Consider the following 27,946-nt stretch of genomic DNA (forward strand, 5'->3'; position numbering starts at 1 on the left):
TTCTTACGACTACATGTGAATCTAAAATTATCTCAATAAAATTTCAATTAAGAATAATCATAGGGCTTCCCGCCTGCCGATGCAGGGGACACAGGTTCGTGCCCCTGTCCGGGAAGATCCCACATGCCGCGGACCAGCTGGGCCCGTGAGCCATGGCCACTGAGCCTGCGCGTCCGGAGCCTGTGCTCCGCAACGGGAGAGGCCACAACAGTGAGAGGCCCGCGTACCACACAAAAAAACAAACAAACAAACCAAAATCATAGAAGTTGCTACTTTTTCATTTCTTGCCCAGTTAATGGTAGTCAACTTTTTTTTTTTTTTTTTTTGTGGTATGTGGGCCTCTCACTGTTGTGGCCTCTCCCGTTGCCGAGAACATGCTCCGGACGTGCAGGCTCAGCGGCCATGGCTCACGGGACCAGCCGCTCCGCGGCATGTGGGATCTTCCCGGACCGGGGCACGAACCCGTCTCCCCTGCATCTGCAGGCGGACTCTCAACCACTGCGCCACCTGGGAAGCCACGGTAGTCAACTTTTAATTTTCTTTTCTTTTTGCATCTAAAAGAAGGGCAACATAATAGCAATTATTGCCAGGTGAATTAACAGCATTTATGTGGTTAATTCTTGTCTTTAAAAATAAGCAGTAGGCATGTAAGAGTTCTAGTGTAATTTTACATACATTCCTTATTTCAATACGTAGTACTGATTTTGATTTCCACCAAATGCTTAATCATAAGGGCATAGGTAAGTGAAAATTCAGTGAGTAGGAATAATTTTAGGGGGGCAATAATTTAAAAAATGTGTCTATCTACACGTTGGAATATAGTCTACTTAACACATAATAAGTAAATAAAAGCACAGGTTATCTAACCACTTCTTGAAATTTTAAAATCAGATCTTGTCTAAACAATTTTATTTTTGCTAAGCTTTAATCTTTTTTTTCTTTTAAAAGGACAACTGTTGTTAATAGGCAATTAGCTGCTTTCTTGAATATAACGAGAAAACCTTCACAAACCATATTAACGCAAATTACTATAATAAGTACAAGGCAAAAGGGCATAGTAATCCTTTGTGGCTTTATTCTTCTTTGGAAGCGGTCAAGAGAATATTGGCTTGAATTCTGTCATCCTATCTACTTACTTTACTGTGTTCTTAAAAACACTATTCATAAAACTTCTTAGGTGACAAGTTGAGCATTCAATGGAATGTTAATAGCAAATTATTTGCAAATGTCTAGCTTAAGGTTTTTTAAAATGAATTAGAATTTACCATGGAATATAAGGCTTCTTTGTTTTTCAAGAGTTTTCTCTTAGTTTTCTTTAATACTAGTCTCTGACATTATAAAACATTGTTTTTTGTGTTTTGACAATTTCTAAATACAGATTGAGTTAAAAGATTGTTCCAAAATCTGCTGCTTCATCAAAAGGCATTAAAACATTTCTTATGGCAGGAAAAGAGCCTATTAGTCTTTTAGTTGCTTGTGTCTGATATTAACAGGTAAGAAGAAACCAGGTAGGAAATGACTAACATACTGGAAATATTTGCACATACCAAAATACCACGACTTCATTTTCTTTGTATCTGAGCGGTCCTGGGTGGATCCTTGTGCTTCTCAGCAGGTGTGTGGTGTGCTCTATAGATTGGCATCAGTGATCTATCTGGCCATTATACTCTGCCATCTTCTTCTTGAGGATGTAGGGGATTATGCTGTCTATGGAAACATTGCCAATGAGATCAGTAAAAAAAAGTTCTTCGGTTATGTTAGAGCTCATCAGCCTGAGGGCCAGCAGGCGGTTGAGAATCTGGACCAATCAGTAGGTGTCTTCTGAGTAGGTTTTCTGAAAATAATCCTCCATCTGTGCCTTTCTTGGAATTTTAAAATCTGGCTTGTGCTGGCCAAACCTGGATGATGGGGGGTAAAGAAAACTACAGCTTTTACACAACTCCTGAAGCTTCCAGATGTGCTCCACGACTTGCTTTATCTGCTTGCCAGAAAGTTTATCTTCCTGGATATCTTCTGCAGCTGATTGACTATGGCCACAAGGTAATGGAAAGACTCATGATCTGGGTCAGTCCAAGGGTGAAGAGCTCATTTCAGCAGGCTTGCAACAGGCTGGTTTTGCAGTCCTTCCCAAGTACCTGAAGGGCTGGGGTTGACCTGGCCCAGTGCATGGAGAGGAAAAGCAGGCAGAACGTAGACTTGCAGAGGTAGTACACGTTGAGGTACTCTAGAATTGGGCTGGTCATGTGATGTGAGTGTTTAAAAGGAGGAGGGCTTGGATCTGAATGATGAGTGTGGACTGGTCTCTACTGATGACATAGATGTTCCCTCCTCCACTGGTGTCTATCCCACCTGCCAGGCTTGGAGGCAAGGAGCTTTCTGTCGTATTAAGTGCTTTAGCGAAGGTATTACATGCCCGAGTAATCTCACTTGCAGATTGGTCCTCCTACCGTATTTCTGAAGCATCACCACTGTTAAGGGATTCACTTAGGTTGACAAAGGCGGTTACTCCATTTGCCAGTGTGCCCAGAGCTGCTTGTTTCAGCCTCGGAATCCGTGGTCAGGAGAAGGGTACCATCCTCATGTATGAAAGGCTGCATCCAGTTCACAAGCATCCCGGATCAAGACCTATTTGTCTTGATCTACTTTGTCTGCCACAAATGTGGGAGTGGCTATCAGAGGATTTCTGGATCCTTCTGGATAAAAATTTTTCTCAGTTGAAGCAGCACAATTGCTTGGTTTTTCCCTTTGCACTTCAAAGGGCTTCTGTTCACTAATCCCAAACTCCTAATTTATCCCTCCCCCGATCCTTCCCCTTTTCGTAGGTTTGTTTTCTATGTCTGTGAGTCTGGGACCTTTGATTGTGTACATCTGTGGAGGAGTGTTCACGGAGGATGCTTGTGGTTCATTACCTATACGTGGGCAGACTGCTGAAGTGTGATTTCTTGCACATAGCTTTCTTCCTCATCAAATTCCACGTGTAAAACAGAGTACTCAGTAATGTTGTCTACACAGTAGATTTGTGACAGAGTTTTGGGGGCACTTGGGCTGTTGGTAGGTACCTTCATTAAATGGCTCTTAGTGTTTGAGGGCCGTTGCTCTGGGGAGACATGACACAATGTTATTCAAGAACCTTATTTCAGGGGCTTCCCTGGTGGTGCAGTGGTTGAGAGTCCGCCTGCTGATGCAGGGGACACGGGTTCGTGCCCCAGTCCGGGAGGCTCCCACATGCCACGGAGCAGCTGGGCCCGTGAGCCATGGCCGCTGAGCCTGTGCGTCTGGAGCCTGTGCTCCGCAACGGGAGAGGCCAAAACAGTGAGAGGCCCGTGTACCACAAAAAAAAAAAAAAAGAACCTTATTTCAGAATTACATAAACCCTCACTATAACTTGTATTACACACTAATGAAATACAAATACTCAAATAAAACATAATCTATGTTGATATGCATTTTGTGGTCTGTGTGTGTAATTAAAGTGATTGTGTATTAATCCTTCACATGCTCTTCTGAAGTCAGTGCACAGTTCCCATCCCTCTGAATTTGGGGACAGCAGGCTTTCCTTTTCATGAGTCAGCTGGTCAAGAAAGGTCAGAAGAGCTGAAGTAAGGAGACAGCGAGGGATTAGTCTATGACACTAATGACTCGACTGTATCATTTTTTTTAAATTTATTTTTTAGTTATTAATTTTTGGCTGCATTTGGTCTTTGTTGCTGTGCGCGGGCTTTCTCTAGCTGTGGCAAGCAGGGGCTACTCTTCGTTGCGGTGCACGGGCTTCTCATTGCGGTGGCTTCTCTTGTTGCGGAGCACGAGCTCTAGGTGAGCAGGCTTCAGTAGTTGTTGCTCGCGGGCTCAGTAGTTGTGGCTCGCGGGCTCTAGAGCGCAGGCTCAGTAGTTGTGGCGCACGGGCTTAGCTGCTCCGCAGCATGTGGGATCTTCCCGGACCAGGGCTTGAACCTGTGTCCCCTGCATTGGCGGGCAGATTCTTAACCACTGTGCCACCAGGGAAGCCCTCGACTGTATCAGTTTACCATTCTTTGGGGATCCGAAAGAGGAGGGGGTAGAAGGGAAGGTCTCAGGAAGAACAACTTTTTGCAGTTAAAACTATTACCACTTCCTCCTACATGATATTCCAAATCCTGACTACTCTGAGGATGTCACCCTATTTTGAAACTAACAGGGAAGGGAGAACCAGAAATGTGGAAAAGGATTAGAACATGACTTTAAGTGTCTTATAGGAAAGCATTTCTATTTTATTTCTTGAGAAAATGTAAACATTATCTTAAATAAAATAATTTAAACCTTTCAGTTGGAAATAGATGTTAAATGTATTTGTTAAATTGCTTATGATTCATTAATTCTCAAATATTAAATGTTAACCCATAAAAAGTTTTAAGTTTTAAAACTTTTAAAAGTTTTAAATCTAATGTTTTAAGAGAGGGGTTGGTTTTATGATCTGGAAACTTAATTTAATTTTTTATGAATGCAAAGTTCACTGAAGGTTTTCCTCTGGAACAGTTTCATAAAGAAGAGGACAGGACAAATATCTACAACTATTAATAGTCTCATATTGAAAAAGTTATTAGTATTTTAATAAAATCGATACATTGTTTTGTGCTAATAATAACTAGAATACTTTAAAACTAGTTAAAGTTATTAGTAATTTAATAAAATCAATACATTGTATTGTACTAATAATAACTGGAAACTTTAAAACTAGTTTCTATTTTTTGTGTCATCTTTTCAAAGGATTTTTTGTTCTGTTTGGTTTGTATTAAATTTTTAACGTTTCTTGCTTTGAAACAATTTCAGATTTACAGAAAATTCACAAAAGTAGTGCAAAGATCTATAGAGCTCTGTATATCCTTCAGCCAGATTTTCAAAATGTTGATATTGTTCATATTTGCATTCTTTTACTCTCTGTCTCTCTACATGCACACAAACACACACACACATACACACACACAAATACATACACATACATTGACTGTGGGTTTTAGTTTTTCCTGAACTACTTGAAAATAAGTTGCATACATGATGCCCTGTAACCCTTACTATTTAGAGTGTATTTACAATGCAAAAATCAAAATTATGAAATTGACATTCATCTAACATGACGATATAATCCACACATCCCACTCAAAGTTTGCCTATTTTCTCCAAAATTTCCTTTATGAGTTCAAGATCCAACCCTGGATCATGCATTGCATTTAGTTGTCACTCCAACTTGGAACAGTTTCTAAATCTTTGTCTTTCATGACTATAACGTTATTTTAAAAATTTTAATTTTCTATTTTGTTATTATAAAAAGTACTTTTCAGGCTTCCCTGGTGGCACAGTGGTTAAGAACCTGCCTGCCAATGCAGGGGACACGGGTTCCAGCCCTGGTCTGGGAAGATCCCACATGCCACGGAGCAGCTAAGCCTGTGCACCACAACTACTGAACCTGTACTCTAGAGCCTGTGAGCCACAAGTACTGAGCCTGCATGCTGCAACTAATGAAGTCCACACGTCTAGAGCCCGTGCTCCACAACAAGAGAAGCCACCACAATGAGAAGCCTGAGCACCGCAACAAAGAGTAGCCCCTGCTTGCTGCAACTAGAGAAAGCCCATGCACAGCAACAAGGACCCAACGGCAGCCAAAATAATAATAATAATAAATAAATAAATAAATAAAATTTTTTAAAAAGTTCTTTTCCCTATATTGTTTGTCCAAAATATATATTTTTTTACATCTTTATTGGAGTATAAATGCATTACAATGTTGTGTTAGTTTCTGCTGTACAACAAAGTGAATCAGCTATATGTATACATATATCCCCATATCCCCTCGCTCCTGTGTCTCCCTCCCACCCTCCCTATCCCACTCCTCTAGGTGGTCACAAAGCACCGAGCTGATCTCCCTGTGCTATGCAGCAGCTTCCCACTAGCCATCCATTTTACATTTGGTAGTATATATACATCAATGCTACTCTCTTACTTCATCCCAGCTTCCCCTTTCCCCCCACCCTCGTGCCCTCAAGTCTGTTCTCTACGTCTGTGTCTTTATTCCTGCCCTGCCACTAGGTTCATCAGTATTGCTTTTTAAAATTTCATACATATACATTAGCATATGGTATTTGTTTTTCTCTTTCTGACTTACTTCACTCTGTATGACAGACTCTAGGTCCATCAAACTCACTACAAATGACTCAATTTTGTTCCTTTTTATGGCTGAGTAATATTCCATTGCATATACGTGGCACATCTTCTTTATCCAATCATCTGTTGATGGACATTTAGGTTGCTTCCATGTCTTGGCTACTGTAAATAGTGCTGCAATGAACATCGTGGTACATGGCTCTTTTTGAATTATGGTTTTCTCAGGGTATATGCCCAGTAGTGGGATTGCTGGGTTGTATGGTAGTTCTATTTTTACTTTTTTAAGGAACCTCCGTACTGTTCTCCATAGTGGCTGTATCAATTTACATTCCCTCCAACAGTGCAGGAGGGTTCCTTTTTCTCCACACCTTCTCCAGCATTTATTGTTTGTAGATTTTTTGATGATAGCCATTCTGACCCATGTGAGGCAATACCTCATTGTGGTTTTGATTTGCATTTCTCTGATGATTAGTGATGTTGAGCATCTTTTCATGCATTTGTTGGCCAACTGTATGTCTTCTTTGGAGAAATGTCTATATAGGTCTTCTGCCCATTTTTGGACTGGGTTGTTTGTTTTTGTGATATTGAGCTGCATGAGCTGCTTGTATATTTTAGAGATTAATCCTCTGCCAGTTGCTTCATTTGCAAATATTTTCTCCCATTCTCAGGGTTGTCTTTTTGTCTTGTTTATGGTTTCCTTTGCTGTGCAAAAGCTTTTAAGTTTCATTCGGTCCCATTTGTTTATTTTCGTTTTTATTTCCCTTACTCTGGGAGGTGGGTCAAAAAGGATCTTGCTGTGATTTATGTCATAGAGTGTTCTGCCTATGTTTTCCTCTAAGAGTTTTATAGGGTCTGGCCTTACATTTAGGTCTTTAATCTATTTTGAGTTTATTTTTGTGTATGGTGTTAGGAAGTGTTCTAATTTCATTCTTTTACATGTAGCTGGACCATAACATTTTTGAAGAGTAAATACCAGTTACATTAGAGACTCTTTCTTCATTTGGAGTTGCCTGATGTTTCTTCATAATTTATGCATTTTGGGCAAGAATTGTCTTATCTGTTTACATTTGTATTTTTGTATATGTTACATAAGATAGATAATTTGTCAGTAGTGTAGAACATGTGTATAATTTATAAACAAATAAAAGGAGCTACATGCTTAAACGTTTTTTTACTGATGGTGATACATGGAGATAAAGGCTTGGAGGCTGCTCTACTAAGTGTTAAGGAGGATAACCAGACACAGTCTAGGAGCTGGAGCCTAGAAAGAAGAGAATGGGCATTTCAACTGGGGAATTGTGGGAGCCCAGGAGCTTTGAGCTGCTGAATTATCCTGGTTCTGAATAAGTATGCAATTTAAGCCTCGCATCATTGCGTGATCAGATACTTTAATTAAAAAACCTGGTTTAACATTTTGTGATGTAGAAATTCAAAAGCCTATGTTTTCAATTTATTTAGATACTTGATTTTATTGGCTGTCATGGTTGAAAAAGTTCTTCCAACAATATGTTAATCCAAATGGAAAAAGCATATCTTTGACTATGCTTTCCAAATTGTAATTGTCATTGTTTAAAGCTAATTCAAAATTACTTAAATATTATTGTTAAAAAATAACTAGGAAATTTTTATCTAGTGAAGGTTTATAATTTTAAAAGTTTTAACACCTAGGTCTTTTTTTCTTTTTTAAAAAAATTGAAGTGTAGTTGCTGTACAATATTATATGTTATAAGTGTACAATATAGTGATTCACAATTTTTAAAGGTTATACTCTATTTACAGTTATTATAAAATATTGGCTATATTCTTTGTGTTTTACAATATGTCCTTGTAGCTTATTTTATACCTAATAGTTTGCACCTATTAATCTCCTACCCTTATATTGCCCCTCCCCCTTCCCTCTCCCCACTGATAACCACTGGTTTGGTCTCTATATCTGTAAGTCTGCTTCTTTTCTGTTATATTTACTAGTTTGTTGTATTTTTTAGATTCCACATATGTGTGATATCATACAGTATTTGTCTTTCTCTGTGTGACTTATTTCACTTAGCATAATGCCCTCCAAGTCCATCCATGTTGCTGCAAATGGCAAAAATTCATTCTGTTTTATGGCTGAGTAGTATTCCACTATATATATATCACATTATCTTTATCCATTCATCTGTTGATGGACATTTAGGTTGCTTCCATACCTTGTCAACTGTAAATAATGCTGCTCTGAACACTGAAGTGCATGTATCTTTTTGAAAGAGTTTAACATCTAGGTTTAACATGCACTGAAACTATTGAAGCTTTTTCACAAGTTGAAACAATTTTCCAGGTTTCTTAAATGTGCATGCATTAGAGTTTTTTAGGCTACATAAGTTCTGGAAACAACATGTAAAAAAAAATGGTTCAGATGAACCTTGGGGAGGACAGGAATAAAGACACATGTAGAGAATGGACTTGAGGACACGGGGAGGGGGAAGGGTAAGCTGGGACGAAGTGAGAGAGTAGCATTGACATATATACACTACCAAATGTAAAATAGATAGCTAGTGGGAAGCAGCTGCATAGCATAGAGAGATCAGCTCAGTGCTTTGTGACTACCTAGAGGGGTGGGATAGGGAGGGTGGGAGGGAGACACAAGAGGGAGGGGATATGGGGATATATGGATACGAATAGCTGATTCACTTTGTTATACAGCAGAAACTAACACACCATTGTAAAGCAATTATACTCCAATAAAGATGTTAAAAAAAAGTAGCTATGTTTTCGTCTATTGTTAGACTGAATTTTTTGTGGTGTGTCACATCCTTGTGTCTTCTAGTTGTCACTATAGCCAAGGTCAGCACATTTGGATCTCTTGATTTCTTTGTAAGAGGCAAATGAAGAACTCGTCTTTCAGTTGGCCAGTTCTTTCAGGCATTTTGCCACAGTCTCTCCTTCAATCCTCTGCATGGTGGCTTTGGTGGACGCCGTGGGGCACTTCCCCCAGTCCTTCATGTCATGTTGATGGCTGGCAGGTCATCCTCTAGGTACAGCTCTCAGTGGAAGAAAGACGCCTCACCCAAGGTCACATCCCCTCCCAGGGGCAGCTCTCATTCAATAACAGGTCGGGTCTGGATTAAGGGCTGAGCCAGCTTGTGGCGAGATGGGACCACATTGAGGGGCCATCCCAGCTCCAGAGCTACACAGGGGATTGGTTGAGGACCTTGTGGGAACTTCATCTCAGTTCAATTTCTCCTTCTGCCTAATCCTGCCTCCTTCACTTCCCCACAGTTGGTCCTAAGGGCATTCTCCAATAAAATTTCTATGTGATATTCTTTCTCAGAATCTGCTTCTCAGGGAACCTGATCTAAGAAAGTTACCCTCTCTACAAGAATGCAAAGAGTCCCTACATTTTAAAATGTCTTGTTTTTATAAGTCTAACCTCACCCACGACATCCTGTAGCACTTTGCTGTCTTATGGCTTCACCATCTTTGCTGCCAATAGCTTGCCTGTGAATGATAGAGGGAATGCATTTCATGTGGGGTACTTTATCTGTACCTTTGCTTGGGAATTTCTAAAATTCCAATTCAAGTAGTTTCCTGCTCTTTTCCATGTATTGTAATCTTTCTAAAAGAAGTTATTAATAACTGAGGGAAAATATTATTTCGTCCTCTATTGTGTCCCACAAAAAAACAGTTCTTCGTGTATTTTGTTATTGGAAACAGAATCCAGAAAATACCATAAGCTGAAATGTGTTAGAAACATCAGTGCTTCATCCAAATATATAGCAAACCTTCAACACTATGTAATTTGTTCCAACATTTGTTTCTTTACTCTTCTGTAATGCTTTCCATGTATCATCCAACAATATTTGGCTGACAAAGATATACATTTTGGGTTTCACCATATGCTTTTTTTGGTATTATTTCAGCCTTTAACTGTGACAGAACAAGTGTTTCCCCAATGAATGTGGCTCTGATTTGTAAAATACCTTTGCTTTAAAATGAGAAACCTCAAAAGAAACTTCTAAATATTTATTACCACATTTCATGACACTTTGTAAAATTCCATATGTAGTGTTGCATGATTTTATAAATCCCTGAAATATCGTAATGGTTTTTCTTCAGGTTTGAGGTGCATCATTTTAACACAGTCTATTAATGTTTATGGCATCATGCTACCACTTGCTATGTCTATCTCTGGCAATATGGCAAACCAGATTACCCAGAAAGCTTCCTGCTAGAAAACACTTGCACATGTTAGAGGAAATATGAAAAGATATCATTTAAAATGTGTAACTGAGCCAGAAAACGTGTAAGGACATTTCCAATGGGCTAAAAATGAAGTATAAACTGAACTCCAGAGCCAAACCACACTGGAAGCCTGGGAATGGGATCAGGAGACGGTAACATGGAATCCTTGTCTCAGTCACATAGAGGTTCATCTTAGGACCTACACAAGCATAGGTGATAATGACTTGGGAATTCTATGAGTTTAAAGGTTGCATTTGAGACCCCCATGGAAAGCTGGGGCCTTTTTTTTTTTTTAAATAAATTTATTTATTTATTTTTTGGCTGTGTTGGGTCTTCGTTTCTGTGTGAGGGCTTTCTCTAGTTGTGGCAAGCGGGGGTCACTCTTCATCGTGGTGTGCGGGCCTCTCACTATCGCAGCCTCTCTTGTTGCGGAGCACAGGCTCCAGACGCGCAGGCTCAGTAGTTGTGGCTCACGGGCCTAGTTGCTCCGCGTCATGTGGGATCTTCCCAGACCAGGGCTCGAACCCGTGTCCCCTGCATTGGCAGGCAGATTCTCAACCACTGTGCCACCAGGGAAGCCCAGAAAGCTGGGGCCTTTGAAGATGCACACTAGAAAACTTATCCAGTGGTGCAGAATGGTGTCTAAAGGACATTTGTATGTCTTCATTTAGATTTTAGATAGAAAAAGTCTTTCCTGAAAATTCACAACTATATCCCTATCCTCACCCAGAGTTGGGATTGAAATCTTTCTAGCTGTATGGTTCTGGAAACTTCAAGTCAATAAATTAACGTTAAAGAGCTCCGAGCCTGTGAAAGAGGTAGGCTTTTGGCAAAGTAAATGTAAAACCTCTCAGGAGGAGTACCCTCCATCCAGATAGCATGAGATACCCACCAAGAGAGTCCAAAAGAGTCCTGAAGAGCTCACAATACAAAATTACAAAGCACATAAGGAAACCCTGTACCACCATTGTGAGTCAGCATGGTCAATAAGCAGCAGTAATGTACTCTCAAGAGCTTCAGGTAAGAGAACTACTGAAGAGTAAGGATTAAATAAGGATGCCTAAAATAGTGAGCTTCAAGGACGCCTCCCAGAGCTTTAGGAAGGATGGAGCTGAGACTTACTGAGATGGGAAAGACTTAAGGAGGAAAGGAGATTTTTTTTGGTAGGGGTGGGGGTAGAAATCAGGAGTTTGGATTTTTACATCATAGTTTTGAGATATCTATTAGCTATTCAAGAAATGAGACTTTTACAGGCAGCTAGATCTATCTATCTATCTATCACTTTACCTATCTATCCATCCATCCATTTACCTATCAGTTATCTCTAACTCTTTCTATATCTATCTATGTATATATATCCAGACTTCCTAGTATGGAAATTTGGCATATAATTGGCATCTGTTGACTCCTCCCATTACATTTTCTTCCAGTTCCCCACAGGTATTGGGCCCTCTTTTGGCCCTTCGAATGCCAGGGACTCTCAATTGTTGTTGCATATAAAACTACCTGGAGGAGATTTAAAAAATTCTGATGCCCGGGTTGCATCCTATTATGTTTATCAGCATGTCTGGGGGGTGGAGCCAGGCATCAATACTTTAAAAAAACTTGTTTTTTTTCCAGTTTTATTGAGAAATAATTGACACACATCACTGCATAAGTTTAAGGTGTACAGCATGATGGCTTGATTTACATATGTTGTAAAATGATTATTGCAATACGTTCATCTAACATCCATCGTCTCATATAGATACACTATAAAGAAAAGAAAAAAGAAAAGAAAAAGGGAAAAAAAATTCTTGTGGTGAGAATTCCTAGGATTTACTCTCAACAAATATCATGTATATTGTATAGCAGTGTTAACCAGAGTCATCATGTGGTACATTGCATCCTAGTACTTATTTATCTTATAACTGGAAATTTGTACATTTTGACTACCTTCCTCCAATCCTTCCCCCTCCTCCCTCTGCCTCATGTAACCACATGTCTGATTTTTTTCTATGAGTTTTTTGTTGTTGTTGTTTGTTTTGTTCTGTTTTTCTTTCTTTCGTTTTTAGATTCCACATATAAATGAGATCATACAGTATTTGTCTTTCTCTGACTTATTTCACCTACCATAACAACTTCAAGTTTCATACATGTTGTTACAAATGATAGGATTTCCTCATTTTTTTTATGGCTGAATAACATTCCATTACATATATACCACAACTTCTTTATCCATTCATCCATTGATGGACACTTAGGTTGCTTCCTAAGTATTTTAGCTATTGTAAATAATGCTGCTGTGAATATGGGGGTGCATATATCTTTTTGATTTAGTGGTTTCATTTCCTTTGGATATATTCCCAGAAGTGAAACTGCCAGATCATATGGTAGTCCAATTTTTAATTTTTTGAGGAAACTCCATATTGTTTTCCACAGTGGCTGCACCAATTTACATTCCCACCAACAGTGTACAAGGGTTCCCTTTTCTCCACATCCACACCAGCATTTGTTATTTCTTGTCTTTTTGATGATATCTCATTGTGGTTTTAATTTGCATTTCCCAAATGACTAGTGATGTTAAGCATCTTTTTATGTACCTGTTGGCCTTTTATATACCTTTGGAAAAATGTCTGTTTAGGTTCTTTGCCCATTTTTAATTGTTTTTTTTTTAAACTATTGAGTTGTATGAGTTCTTTATATATTTTGGATATTGACCCCTCATCAGATATATATCTTTTCCTTCTTTTCCTAATTGTGAAACCAATACACAAAGAAACATAATTGGAGGAAGGTGGTCAAAAGGTACAGACTTCCAGTTATAAGATAAATAAGCACTAGGATGTCATGTACAGCATGATGACTATGGTTAACACTACTATATAATATACAGTTAACCCTTGAACAAGGCAGGGGTTAGGGACACCTACCCCCCCACACAGTGGAAAATCTAAATGTAACTTTTGACTCCTTAAAACCTTAACTACAGGACTTCCCTGGTGGTGCAGTGGTTAAGAATCCGCCTGCCAATGCAGCGGACACGGGTTCGATCCCTGGTCTGGGAAGATCCCACATGCTGCGGAGCAACTAAGCTCGTGCACCACAGCTGCAGAGCCTGTGCTCTAGAGCCTGCACACCACAACTACTGAGCCTGCATGTCACAACTACTGAAGGCCGCACACTTAGAGCCTGTGCTCCACAACAGGAGAAGCCATCACAATGAGAAGCCTGCGCACCACAACGAAGAGTAGCCCCCGCTCTCCACTGCTAGAGAAAGCCCATGAGCAGCAACGAAGACCCACCACAGCCAAAAATAAATAAATAAATAAATAAATAAATTAACTACTAATAGACTACTATTCACCTGAAGCTTAACCAGTCCCATAAGCAGTTGATTAACACATATTTTGTATGTTCTATGTATTATATCCTGTATTCTTGTAACAAGGTAAGCTAGAGGAAAGAAAATGTTATTAAGAAAATCATAAGGTAGAGAAAATACATTTACAGTACTGCACTGTATTTATCGATACTCTTAGGTTTGTGTCTGTCTACAAGATCATCTGTCTGTCAGTACCTACAGCAATATTGTCTTATGTGATGCAATACACTGTAGACGTTATGCTTATGACTAACACTAAACTTCAAAGTGAAAAGGTAATGTGAAAAATAAATTTATGTTTATTTAGAGGTATATCAGTTCATGCATTGATATTGAAGCAGTAGTAACATGATTGCTTTATGGTAGCCTAGTGTAATCAGTTGTTTCACAGTAGCCTCGCCTGTACAATAATGAATGAATCATTGTAAAATTTTTATGGCATACAGTATTATAGTCATATTCATAATATAGTAATGGAAACATTGTTACATTTAAAAAAACCACTTACCTGTGATGATAGGCTGATAATGCAATTTCTCCAATTACAAGAGAGACATACTGTACTGTAATGTAATTCTTTTTTTTTTTTTTTTTTGTGGTATGCAGGCCTCTCACTGTTGTGGCCTCTCCCGTTGCAGAGCACAGGCTCCAGACGCGCAGGCTCAGCGGCCATGGCTCACGGGCTTAGCTGCTCCGCGGCATGTGGGATCTTCCCGGACCCAGGCATGAACCCGTGTCCCCTGCATTGGCAGGCGGACTCTCAACCACTGCACCACCAGGGAAGCCCCCTAATTCTTTGAAAGCAAAGTTATAAAACAATAAGAAAACTAACACATTATTCATTTTATATTAAATATCACTCACCTTGTGCCTATGTAAAACAGGCTATTCACTTCAAGTCTTGCACATGATATTCTACATGTTTATTTTTGTATATTTATTAAAAAATATCTGCTTATAAGTGGATCATACAGTTCAAACCCATGTCGTTCACAGGTCAACTGTCCAGGGAAGTTAAATGAGTAGATCCTGAGAGTTCTCATGACAAGGAAAAAATCTTTCTTGTCTTTTTTTGCTTTCCCTTAAAATAATTTGTTTTTTATTGGAGTATAGCTTGTTTGCAATGTTCTGTTAATTTCTGCTGTACAGCAAAGTGAATCAGTTATACATGTAGATGTATCCACTCTTATTTAGATTCTTTTCCCATATAGGTCATTACAGAGTATTGAGTAGAGTGCCCTGTGCTATACAGTAGGTATCTATTAGTTATCTGTCTTATATACAGTAGCATGTATATGTCAATACCACTGGGCATATTCTGGAGAAAACCATAATTCAAAAAGATACATGCACCCCAATGGTCATAGCAGCATTATTTACAATAGCCAGGACATGGAAGCAACCTAAATGTCTGTTGACAGAGGAATGGGTAAAGAAGATGTGGTACATATATACTGTGGAATACTACTCAGCCATAAAAAAGAATGAAATAATGCCATTTGCAGCAACATGGATGAACCTAGAGATTATCACACTAAGTGGAGTAAGTCAGACAAAGACAAATATCATACTGCTTATTTGTGGAATCTAAAAAAAATAGTACAAATGAATTTATTTGCTTTACCTTTTTATTGTATCAGTATGAGATGATGGATGCTAACTAAACTTGTTGTAATTATTTTACAATATGTGTAAGTCAAACCATTATGCTGTACACCTTAAACTTATACAGTAATGTATATCAATGATATTTCGATACAGCTGGAAAGCAAAGTACGTAGAAAGCATGAAGTATTTGCTATCCTGTCACTCAGAAAAAAAATCAACCTTTTTGGCTTACACTTTTCTAGTGTTTATATGGAAATAATAATACTACACAGTGTCTTATAAAACGCCCAGGATCTGCCCTCCTCATCCATTTCTGACATGTTTTCTGCTCGTTGTTCTTCCAGCATGAGCGCCCCCTGGCCCCATTGCTGTCACTTATGCACTCCAGGCACACTGTATCTTCAGGCCCTTGTCCTGGCTCTTTCCCAAGTGCGACTGATTTCCGAGAGACACCAGTGAGCAGCAGCTGGAAGCGAGACCTTAGTCCCCTGACGCGGGATTGAACCCTGGTCATGGCAGCGAGGGTGCCGAATCCTAACCACGGGACAACGAGGGCCAGTGGCTAGTCTGAGCTCCTGTCCTTGTCTGCCTTGCAAAAACTAATCCTGACAAGGAGACAGAAGGTAGAGAGGAACGAAAGGTGTTTATTACAAAAGCAGTGTACCTGCCGACAGACGCACAGGTGAGCTCGGAGAAAAGTCGCGCCTTTGGGAAGTTTAAATCATTTATAGAGGGGTAGTCTTCCCGGTCTTTGTTTCCATCTGGCTAATCATCTTGCTTTGTTCTTTGACTCAGGGACCCCCCTTTGGACCCCCGAGGAGCCTTTCTGTGCTTATGCAGTCAAGGCCTCCCTGGCCCCAAGGATGAGATATACGTGACGTCTTGATCTTTTACCCAAGCAGGGTTTAGCTCCTCTCTGCCCCTGCCATGATTGTTATTTTAAAGTGTTCACTGGAGACAAAGTCCAGCTATTTACCTTGTTCCTGTTGTTATTTCCATCTCGAAGTGTAAACAGGGGGCTGGTTGTAAACGTCTAGCCTGGAGCCCATCTATCTCCTGCCTTAGAACCATCTCCCTAAATACCCCTCACCCTCACCCCTCATCTGAGATCTTTGCTCAGATCTCACATTCTCAAAATAGCCCAGCCTGACAGTCCTATTTAGATCCAAAACCCACTCCACACTTCCTTAAACCCACCACTTCTGGGCCTCCTTAGTCTGCCCCACTCTGCTTTCCTTCACAGAATTCAGGATTTTCTAACATACTGGAGAACATACTTATTTAATTCCATCTATTGTTTATTGCCAGGTTGCTTCCCCCAGACCCCCTTCTAGAATGTAACTCTTTAAGGCCAAAGGATCTTTGTGAGTATAACAGTGATTGGCAGCTGGTAGATGGGCAATACACATTTGCTGAAGGGATGAATGAATAGATAACTGTAACTAAAAGTCACACACTGTGACGTGCTGTTTTGTAGCCTTAGTGATAGACTTAGTTTTAAACTTAGCCATATATTGCGTCCATCTCGTCCCATAAATCAGTATTCTTTGACATGGCTATATCCCTGAAAGGTTTCATGATTTATTTCAAACTGTTTCTGTTTGCTTTGTTAAGTACAAACATCAGTAAAGATTTGAAGCAAGGCTAGGGAAGAGCTGACCACACCCATTCATTACATGTATTCATATTTATTTGTTGAATAAATGAATATATATTTTATTGTATAAATATGAAATATTTTAATAAATATTATACTTTATATGCTTCAAATCATAGGCCATACCTATTCATTATTATATATATTGGTATATATACATCTTATGAAAAACTGGTAGTGGAGAAGCTGAGGGAATAAAGAATTGAATTATATATTGAAATAATATTCTTGCAGGTAGGAGACATATGGGACTTAACTTTTTTCTCACCAGTCATTGGCTATAGCAGAAGCTCTCCCCAGCTCTGATTGGGGTTATCCCTTTCTCACTGAAGTGGAGGTGTCTGTGACAGCAGCTGCCCCTCTCCCGTAGGAGAGCAAACCCAGCAGCTTCCCTTCCCCCTGCCTCTGCCCCCCGTTTCCATGGGTGGCCGGTCCTCTGGTGGAAGACAAAATGACTCCAGACTAAAATGCACATTTTATTCTTAGATATCATTTTCAGATTTGGGGGGAAATGGTGTGTCACGGGGAAGAAAGAAGCAAAGACTCTTGTGATTAATGGAGGGAATTCCATTTTGCCTCTGGTCCTTTCCTTTGTTCCTGGGTTAGGCTTATTCTCCCCTCTCCATTGTTCTGCTGCTGACTGTTGTGATTGTGTGACCTCCTATGGCTTTTTCATCTGTTTGCCAGTGTGGTTCACTCATTCCAAACAACAGCAGAGACATAAGGAACTGTAACTCAGACTGGAAAAATGGCCAGCCTTTCTTATTGTTCTTCTTTGGCATTTGTGTTGTTTTTAATTACTCTTTCTTGCTAATTATCCTGGTGACATTCCTCCGAAGCTACAAAAACTTGCCATGGGACCCCAAACCCCTCTCAACCTTCTGCTGCTTCTGTTTTTTTTTTTTTGTTTTTTTTGCCGCACCGTGTGGTTTGTGGGATCTTAGCTCACTGACCAGGGATCAAACCCGTGCCTCCTGCAGTGGAAGCACAGAGTCCTAACCACTGGACTATCAGGGAAGTCCCTCAACCTTCTTATTGACAGTGATAGTATGCTCTCAAAGGAAGAGCAGGCAGGCTCAAGTGAGTAGCTGCGCTGAGTTTCTTTGGCAAGCTGGTTATGTGGGGGGCAGAAATGAAGGGACAGAACATTTATTGGGGAGGGAGGAGTTTGGGGGTCGTATTCCCTGATTTTCATGCCAGTTCCACCTTCCCGAGGGGAGGAGGGATTTGTGTCCTCATTTAGCCTTGATGGGAAGTGTCACAGCAGTGGTGCATGATGGGAACCTCTTATCTGCAAGGCTAATTTTATTGTAATGAGGGCATAGTGAGCAAAAGGTTACTTTCAGACGCTGGAGATTCCTGCCTTTTCCCACCTTCCTTTGCCTCCAGGACACTTATCACCCCCAAATGTGTGGTTTCCTGTCAGTCTGGAGGTTCCTGCTTTCCTCTGTCTGCCCAAGGACCCCTGTTGTTGACAAGATATGTGGTTTCCTGACACCTGGCCCATTCCTCCCTTTCTCTGCTTGTATCTAGCTACCTGCCTGCTGTAACATTCCCCCCCCCCCCACCGCCAAGGAGTCTGGACCCTTAAAATATTTTAAGGGCACGGGTGAGACACGGGAATAAAGACACAGACCTACTAGAGAACGGACTTGAGGATATGGGGAGGGGGAAGGGTAAGCTGGGACAAAGTGAGAGAGTGGCATGGACATATATACACTACCAAATGTAAAATAGATAGCTAGTGGGAAGCAGCCGCATAGCACAGGGAGATCAGCTCAGTGCTTTGTGACCACCTAGAGGGGTGGGATAGGGAGGGTGGGAGGAAGATGCAAGAGGGAGGAAATATGGGGATATATGTATATGTATAGCTGATTCACTTTGTTACACAGCAGACACTAACACACCATTGTAAAGCAATTATACTCTAATAAAGATGTTAAAAAAATATTTTAAGGGTCAAGGGTCAATAGTCCCTCTTCTGTAAGTGCTTCCAGCTGAGCATGGGCATTGTCCTTACCTGAGGGTCCAGATCTCTTTGCTTTTCTGTCAGAGAGAGGGGTCTCGGGGTTGTTTATAGTGGCAGAGGTGGTTAGTGGGGAGTAGAAGGAAGCAGCAACCTTGTCCAGTGGGTGTTGATGGTCCCCATCCTCAGGTGGAATGTGTTGAAATCCTGATGCATCGTCATTTAAAGATGGAGATTTTTGAAGCCGTGGTGTTTTTTCTTCTCCCTTGGCACCTCAAGTTTTGATACAGCAGCTGTAACAGGGAGGAACTGGAGTACATCTGAATATAGTTATTAGTTATATTAAACATTAGTTTGGAATATTGTCTACTCCCTGCATCGGCTTTCTCTTGTGTATTGTTACCATTATCATGTTTTTATTGTGAGTTTTAGTTTTGTTTATTCCAGTCACTAGATTCTTCCACCAGATAGTGACATTCCCCGCTGTTGGATATTGGCAGTCTGGTTGGTGTCTGTCACCCACCTGTGATTACTAAAAATTAGACTGTGATTGTAGTATGTTTCATTAAGCCATCTTAATTTTTGTCCCTGGATGCTAATATCAGAAAAACCGAGGCTAGCTTTGCCTAAAAGCTGAAATACCCTTTCCTCTAATTTGGAGGCGGGTGTCTGTTCCAGAGAATTTGGCCCCCAGTTGGTTCCTGCCCCAGTTCTTCCTTCCTTACTGGGTGGTAAATGAGAACCCAGCATATTTTGCTGTTACCCCATCAGGTCACCCAAGGAAGCGGGAGTCCTAAAAGATGTAGGTCCTCTGGGGAGGTGCGGTTGCCAGGGCAGATCCAACAGTCAGATGAGTTAGTAACTTTAGCAATGGCATTCATGGAGTTGGACAGAGCAGCGGTCCCCAACCCTTTTGACACCAGGGGCCGGCTTCGTGGAAGACAGTTTTTTCACGGACTGGGAGGTGGGGGGATTGTTTCGGGATGATTCAAGTGCATTACATTTATTGTGCACTTTATTTCTATTATTATTACATTGTAAAATATAATGAAATAATTATACAACTCACCATCATGCTGACAGGATGTGAAGCTCAGGCGGTACTGCGAGCGATGGGGAGCGGCTGTAAATACAGATGAAGCTTCACTCGCTCACCCGCCGCTCACCTCCTGCTGTTGGGGACCCCTGGCATAGTGGATGTTTGTCAACTGGAGCTGTGCTGATGTGAACAACAAGGAGGACCCTTAGTGTGGGTGTGGTTAAAGGAGACGTGACTTCATGAGAAGCAGAAGAGCAGAGAAATGGAGAGTTTACTGGAAATAGAGGGTATTGATGCCTGGAAGGGAGATTATTAGCCTCCTTTAAGTGATTTTTATAGGGGTGACAAATTTTGTTTTCCTGGGATTCCCTGACCCCAGACCTGTGGATCTGTTTTTTAATTTCTGGGGGAATATTTTGTGTCCTGTATAATACATAGAGCAGACAAAAATATTCCCTGGTTTTGGTTTTCGGGGAGAGTAAGAGTTGCCCCCCAAGACTGGGAGAAAATCTATTTCCAATAATGGGCTGGGGCATTAGGCATGACAAGAAACTCGTGAGTTATAAGTGTCTTTCCCCAGGTGCAGGTTAGAGGGGTGGTGAAATGTTTTACCTTTGGTTTTCCTTCTACCCCAACAATAGAGCCGATTTCAGGGGCAAGGGGCCCAGCATGAGAAGGCAGGACAGAGTAAGTGGCTCCCATGTCCACTAGAAACTGGACAAGTTTACCTGCCACGTCAATGGTCACCCATGGTTCCTCCTGTGTGATGATGACTGTCTTCTCGGGAGACTTGGGAGGTCTCAGGTCCCCCAGTCAACCATTGCCATGACTGGCATCGGGGACCTTCCTCACTCCCTTCCGAGCTGGGGGCATTCCCTCCTTCAGTGGCCCATCTTCTTGCAGAGTGGGCATGGCTTCTTGGGTGTAGGCTTGTTGCAGGAAGGGGGACCCTTCCAGGGCCCGACAGCTGGCTCTTCTCTAACACTCGGAAATGAATTGTCTGAGGAGACACATGTGCTGACAAAGCAGGAGATGTTATTGGGAAGGGGGACCCAAGCAGAGAGCAGTAGGGTAAGGGAACGCAGGAGAACTGCTCTGCCACGTGGCTCACAGTCTCGGGTTTTATGGTGATGGGGTTAGTTTCTGGGTTGTCTCTGGCCAATCATTCAGACTCAGGGTCCTTCCTGGTGACGTGTGCATTGCTCAGCCAAGATGGATTCCAGCAAGGAGGATTCTGGGAGGTTGGTAGGACATATGGACTTATGGACTGGTGTCTCCTCTCTCCTTTTTACCTTTGCCGAATTCTTCCGGTTGGTGGTGGCTTGTTAGTTCCGTGTTCCTTACCAGGATTTCCTGTCGTAAAATAACTCATGCGGATGATTACTGTGGTGCCTGGCCAGGGTGGACGGTTTCAGTCAGTGGTTTCCCTAACAGGCTGGGACCTGCGTCCTGAGCATTCCTTGCTCCAGTGTTTGGGGCTCCCACAGCTAAAACAGGCTCCCTTTCCTGGCGGGGGTCTTCAGAGAGTACTTTTGGGGTGACCAGGAGGTGAATTTTTTTTTTTAAAAAACATCTTTATTGGAGTATAATTACTTTACAATGGTATGTTAGTTTCTGCTTTATAACAAAGTGAATCAGTTATACATATACATATATCCGCATATCTCTTCCCTCTTGCGTCTCCCTCCCTATACCACCCCTCTAGGTGGTCACAAAGCACCGAGCTGATCTCCCTGTGCTATGTGGCTGCTTCCCACTAGCTCTCTATTTTACATATGGAAGTGTATATATGTCCATGCCACTCACTCACTTTGTCCCAGCTTACCCTTCCCCCTCCTCTTATCCTCAAGTCCATTCTCTAGTAGGTCTGCATCTTTATTCCCATTTTGCCCAAGTTCTTCATGACAATTTTCTTCTTTTTTTAAGATTCCATATATAAGTGTTAGCATACAATATTTGTTTTTCTCTTTCTGACTTACTTCACTCTGTATGACAGACACTAGGCCCATCCACCTCACTACAAATAACTCAATTTCGTTTCTTTTTATGCCTGAGTAATATTCCATTATATATATATGCCACATCTTCTTCATCCATTCATCTGTTGATGGACACTTAGGTTGCTTCCATGTCCTGGCTATTGTAAATAGTACTGCAATGAACATTGTGGTAAATGACTTTTTTTGTGTGTGTGTGTGTGTGGTACGTGGGCCTCTCACTGTTGTGGCCTCTCCCATTGCAGAGTACAGGCTCCAGACGCACAGGCTCAGAGGCCATGGCTCACGGGCCCAGAAGCTCCACAGCATGTGAGATCTTCCTGGACCGGGGCACAAACCCGTGTCCCATGAATCGGCAGGTGGACTCTCAACCACTGCGCCACAAGGGAAGCCCATGACTGTTTTTGAATTATGGTTTTCTCAGGGTATATGCCCAGTAGTGGGATTGCTGGGTCACATGGTAGTTTTATTTTTAGTTTTTTAAGGCACCTTCATACTGTTCTCCATAGTGGCTGTATCAATTTTCATTCCCACCAAGTGTAAGAGGGTTCCCTTTTCTCCACACCCTCTCCAGCATTTACTGTTTGTAGATTTTTTGATGATGGCCATTCTGAGTGATGTGAGATGCTATCTCATTGTAGTTTTGATTTGCATTTCTCTAATGATTAATGATGTTGAACATTCTTTCATGTGTTTGTTGGCAAGCTGTATATCTTCTTTGGAGAAATGTCTATTTAGGTCTTCTGCCCAATTTTGGATTGGGTTGTTTGTTCTTTTGATATTGAGCTGCATGAGCTGCTTGTAAATTTTGGACATTAATCCTTTGTCAGTTGCTTCATTTGCAAATATTTTCTCCCATTCTTAGGGCTGCCTTTTTGTCTTATTTATGGTTTCCTTTGCTGTGCAAAAGCTTTTAAGTTTCACTAGGTCCCATGTGTTTATTTTTGTTTTTATTTCCATTCCTCTAGGAGGTGGGTCAAAAAGGATCTTGCTGTGATTTATGTCATAGACTCTCCTGCCTATGTTTTTCTCTAAGAATTTGATAGTGTCTGGCCTTACATTTAGGTCTTTAATCCATTTTGATTTTATTTTTGTGTATGGTGTTAGGGAGTGTTCTAATTTCATTCTTTACATGTAGCTGTTCAGTTTTCCCAGCACCACTTACTGCAAAGGCTGTCTTTTCTCCACTGTATATTCTTGCCTCCTTTATCAAAGATAAGGAGACCAGACATGTGTGGATTTGCCTCTGGGCTTTCTATCCTGTTCCATTGATCTATATTTCTGTTTTTCTGCCAGTACCATACTGTCTTGATTACTGTAGCTTTGTACTATAGTCTGAAGTCAGGGAGCCTGATTCCTCCAGCTCCGTTTTTCGTTCTCAAGATTGCTTTGGCTCTTCGGGGTCTTTTTTGTTTCCATACAAATTGTGAAATTTTTTGTTCTAGTTCTGTGAAAAATGCCAGTGGTAGTTTGATAGGGATTGCATTGAATCTGTAGATTGCTTTGGGTAGTAGAGTCATTTTCACAATGTTGATTCTTCCAATCCAAGAACACGGTATATCTCTCCATCTATTTGTATCATCTTTAATTTCTTTCATCAGTGTCTTATAATTTTCTGTATAGAGGTCTTTTGTTGCCTTAGGTAGGTTTATTCCTAGATATTTTTTTCTTTTCATTGCAATGGTAAATGAGAGTGTTTTCTTAATTTCACTTTCAGATTTTTCATCATTAGTGTATAGGAATGCAAGAGATTTCTGTGCATTGATTTTGTATCCTGCTACTTTACCAAATTCATTGATTAGCTCTAGGAGTTTTCTGGTAGCATTTTTAGGATTCTCTGTGTATAGTATCATGTCATTTGCAAACAGTGACAGCTTTCCTCCTTCTTTTCCAATTTGAATTCCTTTTAATTCTTTTTCTTCTCTGATTGCTGTGGCTAAAACTTCCAAAACTATATTGAATAAGAGTGGTGAGAGTGGGCAACTTTGTCTTGTTCATGAGCTTAGTGGAAATGATTTCAGTTTTTCACCATTGACGATGTTGGCTGTGGGTTTGTCATATATGGCCTTTATTATGTTGAGGTAAGTTCCCTCTATGCCTTCATTCTGGAGGGTTTTTATCATAAATGGGTGTTGAATTTTGTCGAAAGCTTTCTCTGCATCTATTGAGATGATCATATGGTTTTCCTCCTTCAATTTGTTAATATGGTCTATCACATTGATTGATTTGCATATATTGAAGAATCCTTTCATTCCTGGGATAAACCCCACTTGATCATGGTGTATGATCCTTTTAATGTGCTGTTGTATTCTGTTTGCTAGTATTTTGTTGAAGATTTTTGCATCTATGTTCGTCAGTGATATTGGCCTGTAGTTTTCTTTCTTTGTGATATCCTTGTCTGGTTTTGGTATCAGGGTGATGGTGACCTTGTACATTGTGTTTGGGAGTGTTCCTCCCTCTGGTATATTTTGGAGGAGTCTGAGAAGGGTAGGTGCTAGCTCTTCTCTAAATGTTTGATAGAATTTGCCTTTGAAGCCATCTGGTCCTGGGCTTTTGTTTGTTGGAACATTTTAAATCAGTTTCAGTTTAAGTGCTTGTGACTGGTCTGTTCATATTTTCTATTTCTTCCTGGTTCAGTCTTGGCAGGTTGTGCATTTCTACGAATTTGTCCATTTCTTCCAGGTTGTCAATTTTACTCGCATATAGTTGCTTGTAGTAATCTCTCATGATCCTTTGTATTTCTGCAGTGTCAGTTATTACTTCTCCTTTTTCATTTCTAATTCTATTGATTTGAGTCTTCTCCCTTTTTTTCTTGGTGAGTCTGGCAGATGGTTTATCAATTTTGTTTATCTTCTCAAAGAACCAGGTTTTAGTTTTATTGATCTCCGCTATCATTCCCTTCATTTCTTTTTCATTTATTTCTGATCTGATCTATATGATTTCTTTCCTTCTGCTAACTTTGGGGTTTTTTGTTCTTCATTCTCTAACTGCTTTCAGTGTAAGGTTAGTTGTTTATTTGAGATGTTTCTTGTTTCTTAAGGTAGGATTGTATTGCTATAAACTTCCCCCTTAGAACTGCTTTTGCTGCATCCCATAAGTTGTGGGTCATCGTGTTTTCATTGCCATTTTTTTCTAGGTATTTTTTGATTTCCTCTTTGATTTCTTCAGTGATCTCTTGCTTATTAAGTAGTGTGTTGTTTAGCCTCCATGTGTTTGTATTTTTTACAGATTTTTTCCTGTAATTGATATCTAGTCTCATAGTGTTGTTGTTGGAAAATATACTTGATACAATTTCAATTTTCTTAAATTTACCAAGGCTTGATTTGTGACCCATGATATGATCTATCCTGGAGAATGTTCCATGAGCACTTGCAAAGAAAGTGTATTGTATTGTTTTTGGATGGAATGTCCTATAAATATCAATTAAGTCCATCTTGTTTAATTTATAATTTAAAGCTTGTGTTTCCTTATTTATTTTCATTTTGGATGATCTGTCCATTGGTGAAAGTGGGGTGTTAAAGTCCCCTACTATGATTGTGTTACTGTCGATTTCCCCTTTTATGGCTGTTATTATTTGCCTTATGTATTGAGGTGCTCCTATGTTGGGTGCATAAATATTTACAATTGTTATATCTTCTTCTTGGATCGATCCCCTGATCATTATGTAGTGATCTTCTTTGTCTCTTCTAATAGTCTTTGTTTTAAAGTCTATTTTGTATGATATGAGAATTGCTACTCCAGCTTTCCTTTGATTTCCATTTTCATGGAATATCTTTTTCCATCCCCTCACTTTCAGTCTGTATGTGTCCCTAGGTCTGAGGTGGGTGTCTTGTAGACAGCATATATACAGGTCTTGTTTCTGTATCCATTCAGCCAGTCTATGTCTTTTGGTTTGAGCATTTAATCCATTTACATTTAAGTTAATTATCGATATGTATGTTCCTATTCCCATTTTCTTAACTGCTTTGGGTTTGTTATAGTAGGTCTTTTCCTTCTCTTGTGTTTCGTGTCTAGAGAAGTTCCCGTGACATTTGTTGTAAAGCTGGTTTTGTGGTGCTGAATTCTCTTAGCTTTTGCTTGTCTGTAAAGATTTTACTTTCCCTCCCAAATCTGAATGAGATCTTTGCTGGGCAGGGTAACCTTGGTTATAAGTTTTCCCCCTTCTTCACGTTAAATGTGTCCTGGCACTCCCTTGTGGCTTGCAGAGTTTCTGCTGAAAGATCAGCTGTTAACCTTATGGGGATTCCCTTGTATATTATTTGTTGTTTGTCCCATGCTGCTTTTAATATTTTTTCTTTGTAATTATTACTTTTTAAAACATTAAGTAATTAATTAATTATTGGCTGTGTTGGGTCTGTATTTCTGTGCGAGGGCTTTCTCCAGTTGTGGCAAGTGGGAGCCACTCTTCATCGCGGTGCACGTGCCTCTCACTGTTGCAGTCTCTCCCATTGTGGAGCACAGGCTCCAGAGGCGCAGGTTCAGTAGTTGTGGCTCATTGGCTTAGTTGCTCTGTGGCATGTGGGATCTTCCCAGACCAGGGATCGAACCCATGTCCCCTGCATTGGCAGGCAGATTCTTAACCACTGCGCCACCAGGGAAGCTTTGTAATTAATTTTTGATAGTTTGATTAATATGTGTCTTGGCGTGTTTCTCCTTGGATTTATCCTGTATGGGACTCTCTGTGCTTCCTGGACTTGATTAACTATTTCCTTTCCCATATTAGGGAAGTTTTCAACTATAATCTCTTCAAATATTTTCTCAGTCCCTTTCTTTTTCTCTTCTTCTTCTGGAATCCCTATAATTCAAATGTTGGTGTGTTTAATGTTGTCCCAGAGGTCTCTGAGCCTGTCCTCAATTCTTTCATTCTTTTTTCTTTATTCTGCTCTTCAGTAGTCATTTCCACTATTTTATCTGCGAGGTCACTTATCTGTTCTTCTGCCTCAGTTATTCTGCTATTGATCCCTTCTAGAGAATTTTTAATTTCATTTATTGTGTGTTCATCACTGTTTGTTTGCTCTTTAGTTCTTCTAGGTCCTTGTTAAACATTTCTTCTATCTTCTCCGTTCTATTTCCAAGATTTTTGTTCATCTTTACTATCATTATTCTGAATTCTTTTTCAGGTAGACTGCCTATTTCCTCCTAATTTGTTAGGTCTGGTGGGTTTTTATCTTGCTCCTTCATCTGCTGTGTGTTTCTCTGTCTTCTCATTTTGGTTAACTTACTGTGTTTGGGGTCTCCTTTTCTCAGGCTGCAGGTTCGTAGGTCCCATTGTTTTTGGTGTCTGCCCCCAGTGGCTAAGTTTGGTTCAGTGTGTTGTGTAGGCTGCCTAGTGGAGTGGACTAGTGCCTGTGTTCTGGTGAATGAGGCTGGATGTTGTCTTTGTGGTGGGCAGGTCCATGTCTGGTGGTGCGTTTTGGGGTGTCAGTTGCCTTATTATGATCTTAGGCAGCCTCTCTGCTAATGGGTGGGGTTGTGTTCCTGTCTTGCTAGTTGTTTGGCATAGGGTGTCCAGCACTGTAGTTTGCTGGTCGTTGAGTGGAGCTGGGTGTTGGTGTTGAGATGGAGATCTCTGGGAGATTTTCACCATTTGATATTATGTGCAGCTGGGATTTCTCTTGTGGACCAATGTCCTGAACTTGTCTCTCCCACCTCAGAGGCACAGCCCTGACGCCTGGCTGGAGCACCAAGAGTCTGTCCTCCACACAGCTCTGAATAAAAGGGAGGAAAAAAAGGAAAGAAAGAAGAAGATAAAATAAAGTAAAATTAAATTAAATAGTTATTAAAATAAAAGTTAAAAATAATTATTATAAAAAGTTTTTCTAAAGTAATAAAAAAAGAAATAAAGATAGAAGACAGCAACCAAACCAAATAAGAAATCCACCAATGATAAGAAGCACTATAAAGCATACTAAACAAACAAACAAACAACAAAACAAACGGACAGACAGAGCCCTAGGAC

The 27,946-nt window shown here is 40.4% G+C and overlaps 1 pseudogene; it reads right to left on the reverse strand.

Moving 5' to 3' along the window:
• Window positions 1-1,642: 1,642 nt before the first annotated feature.
• On the reverse strand, window positions 1,643-15,842 carry LOC115863507 (nuclear receptor subfamily 2 group C member 2 pseudogene; annotated as a pseudogene).
• Window positions 15,843-27,946: the final 12,104 nt, after the last annotated feature.

This window comes from Globicephala melas, chromosome 4, assembly GCF_963455315.2.
Source record: "Globicephala melas chromosome 4, mGloMel1.2, whole genome shotgun sequence".
NCBI classification, from domain to species: domain Eukaryota; kingdom Metazoa; phylum Chordata; class Mammalia; order Artiodactyla; family Delphinidae; genus Globicephala; species Globicephala melas.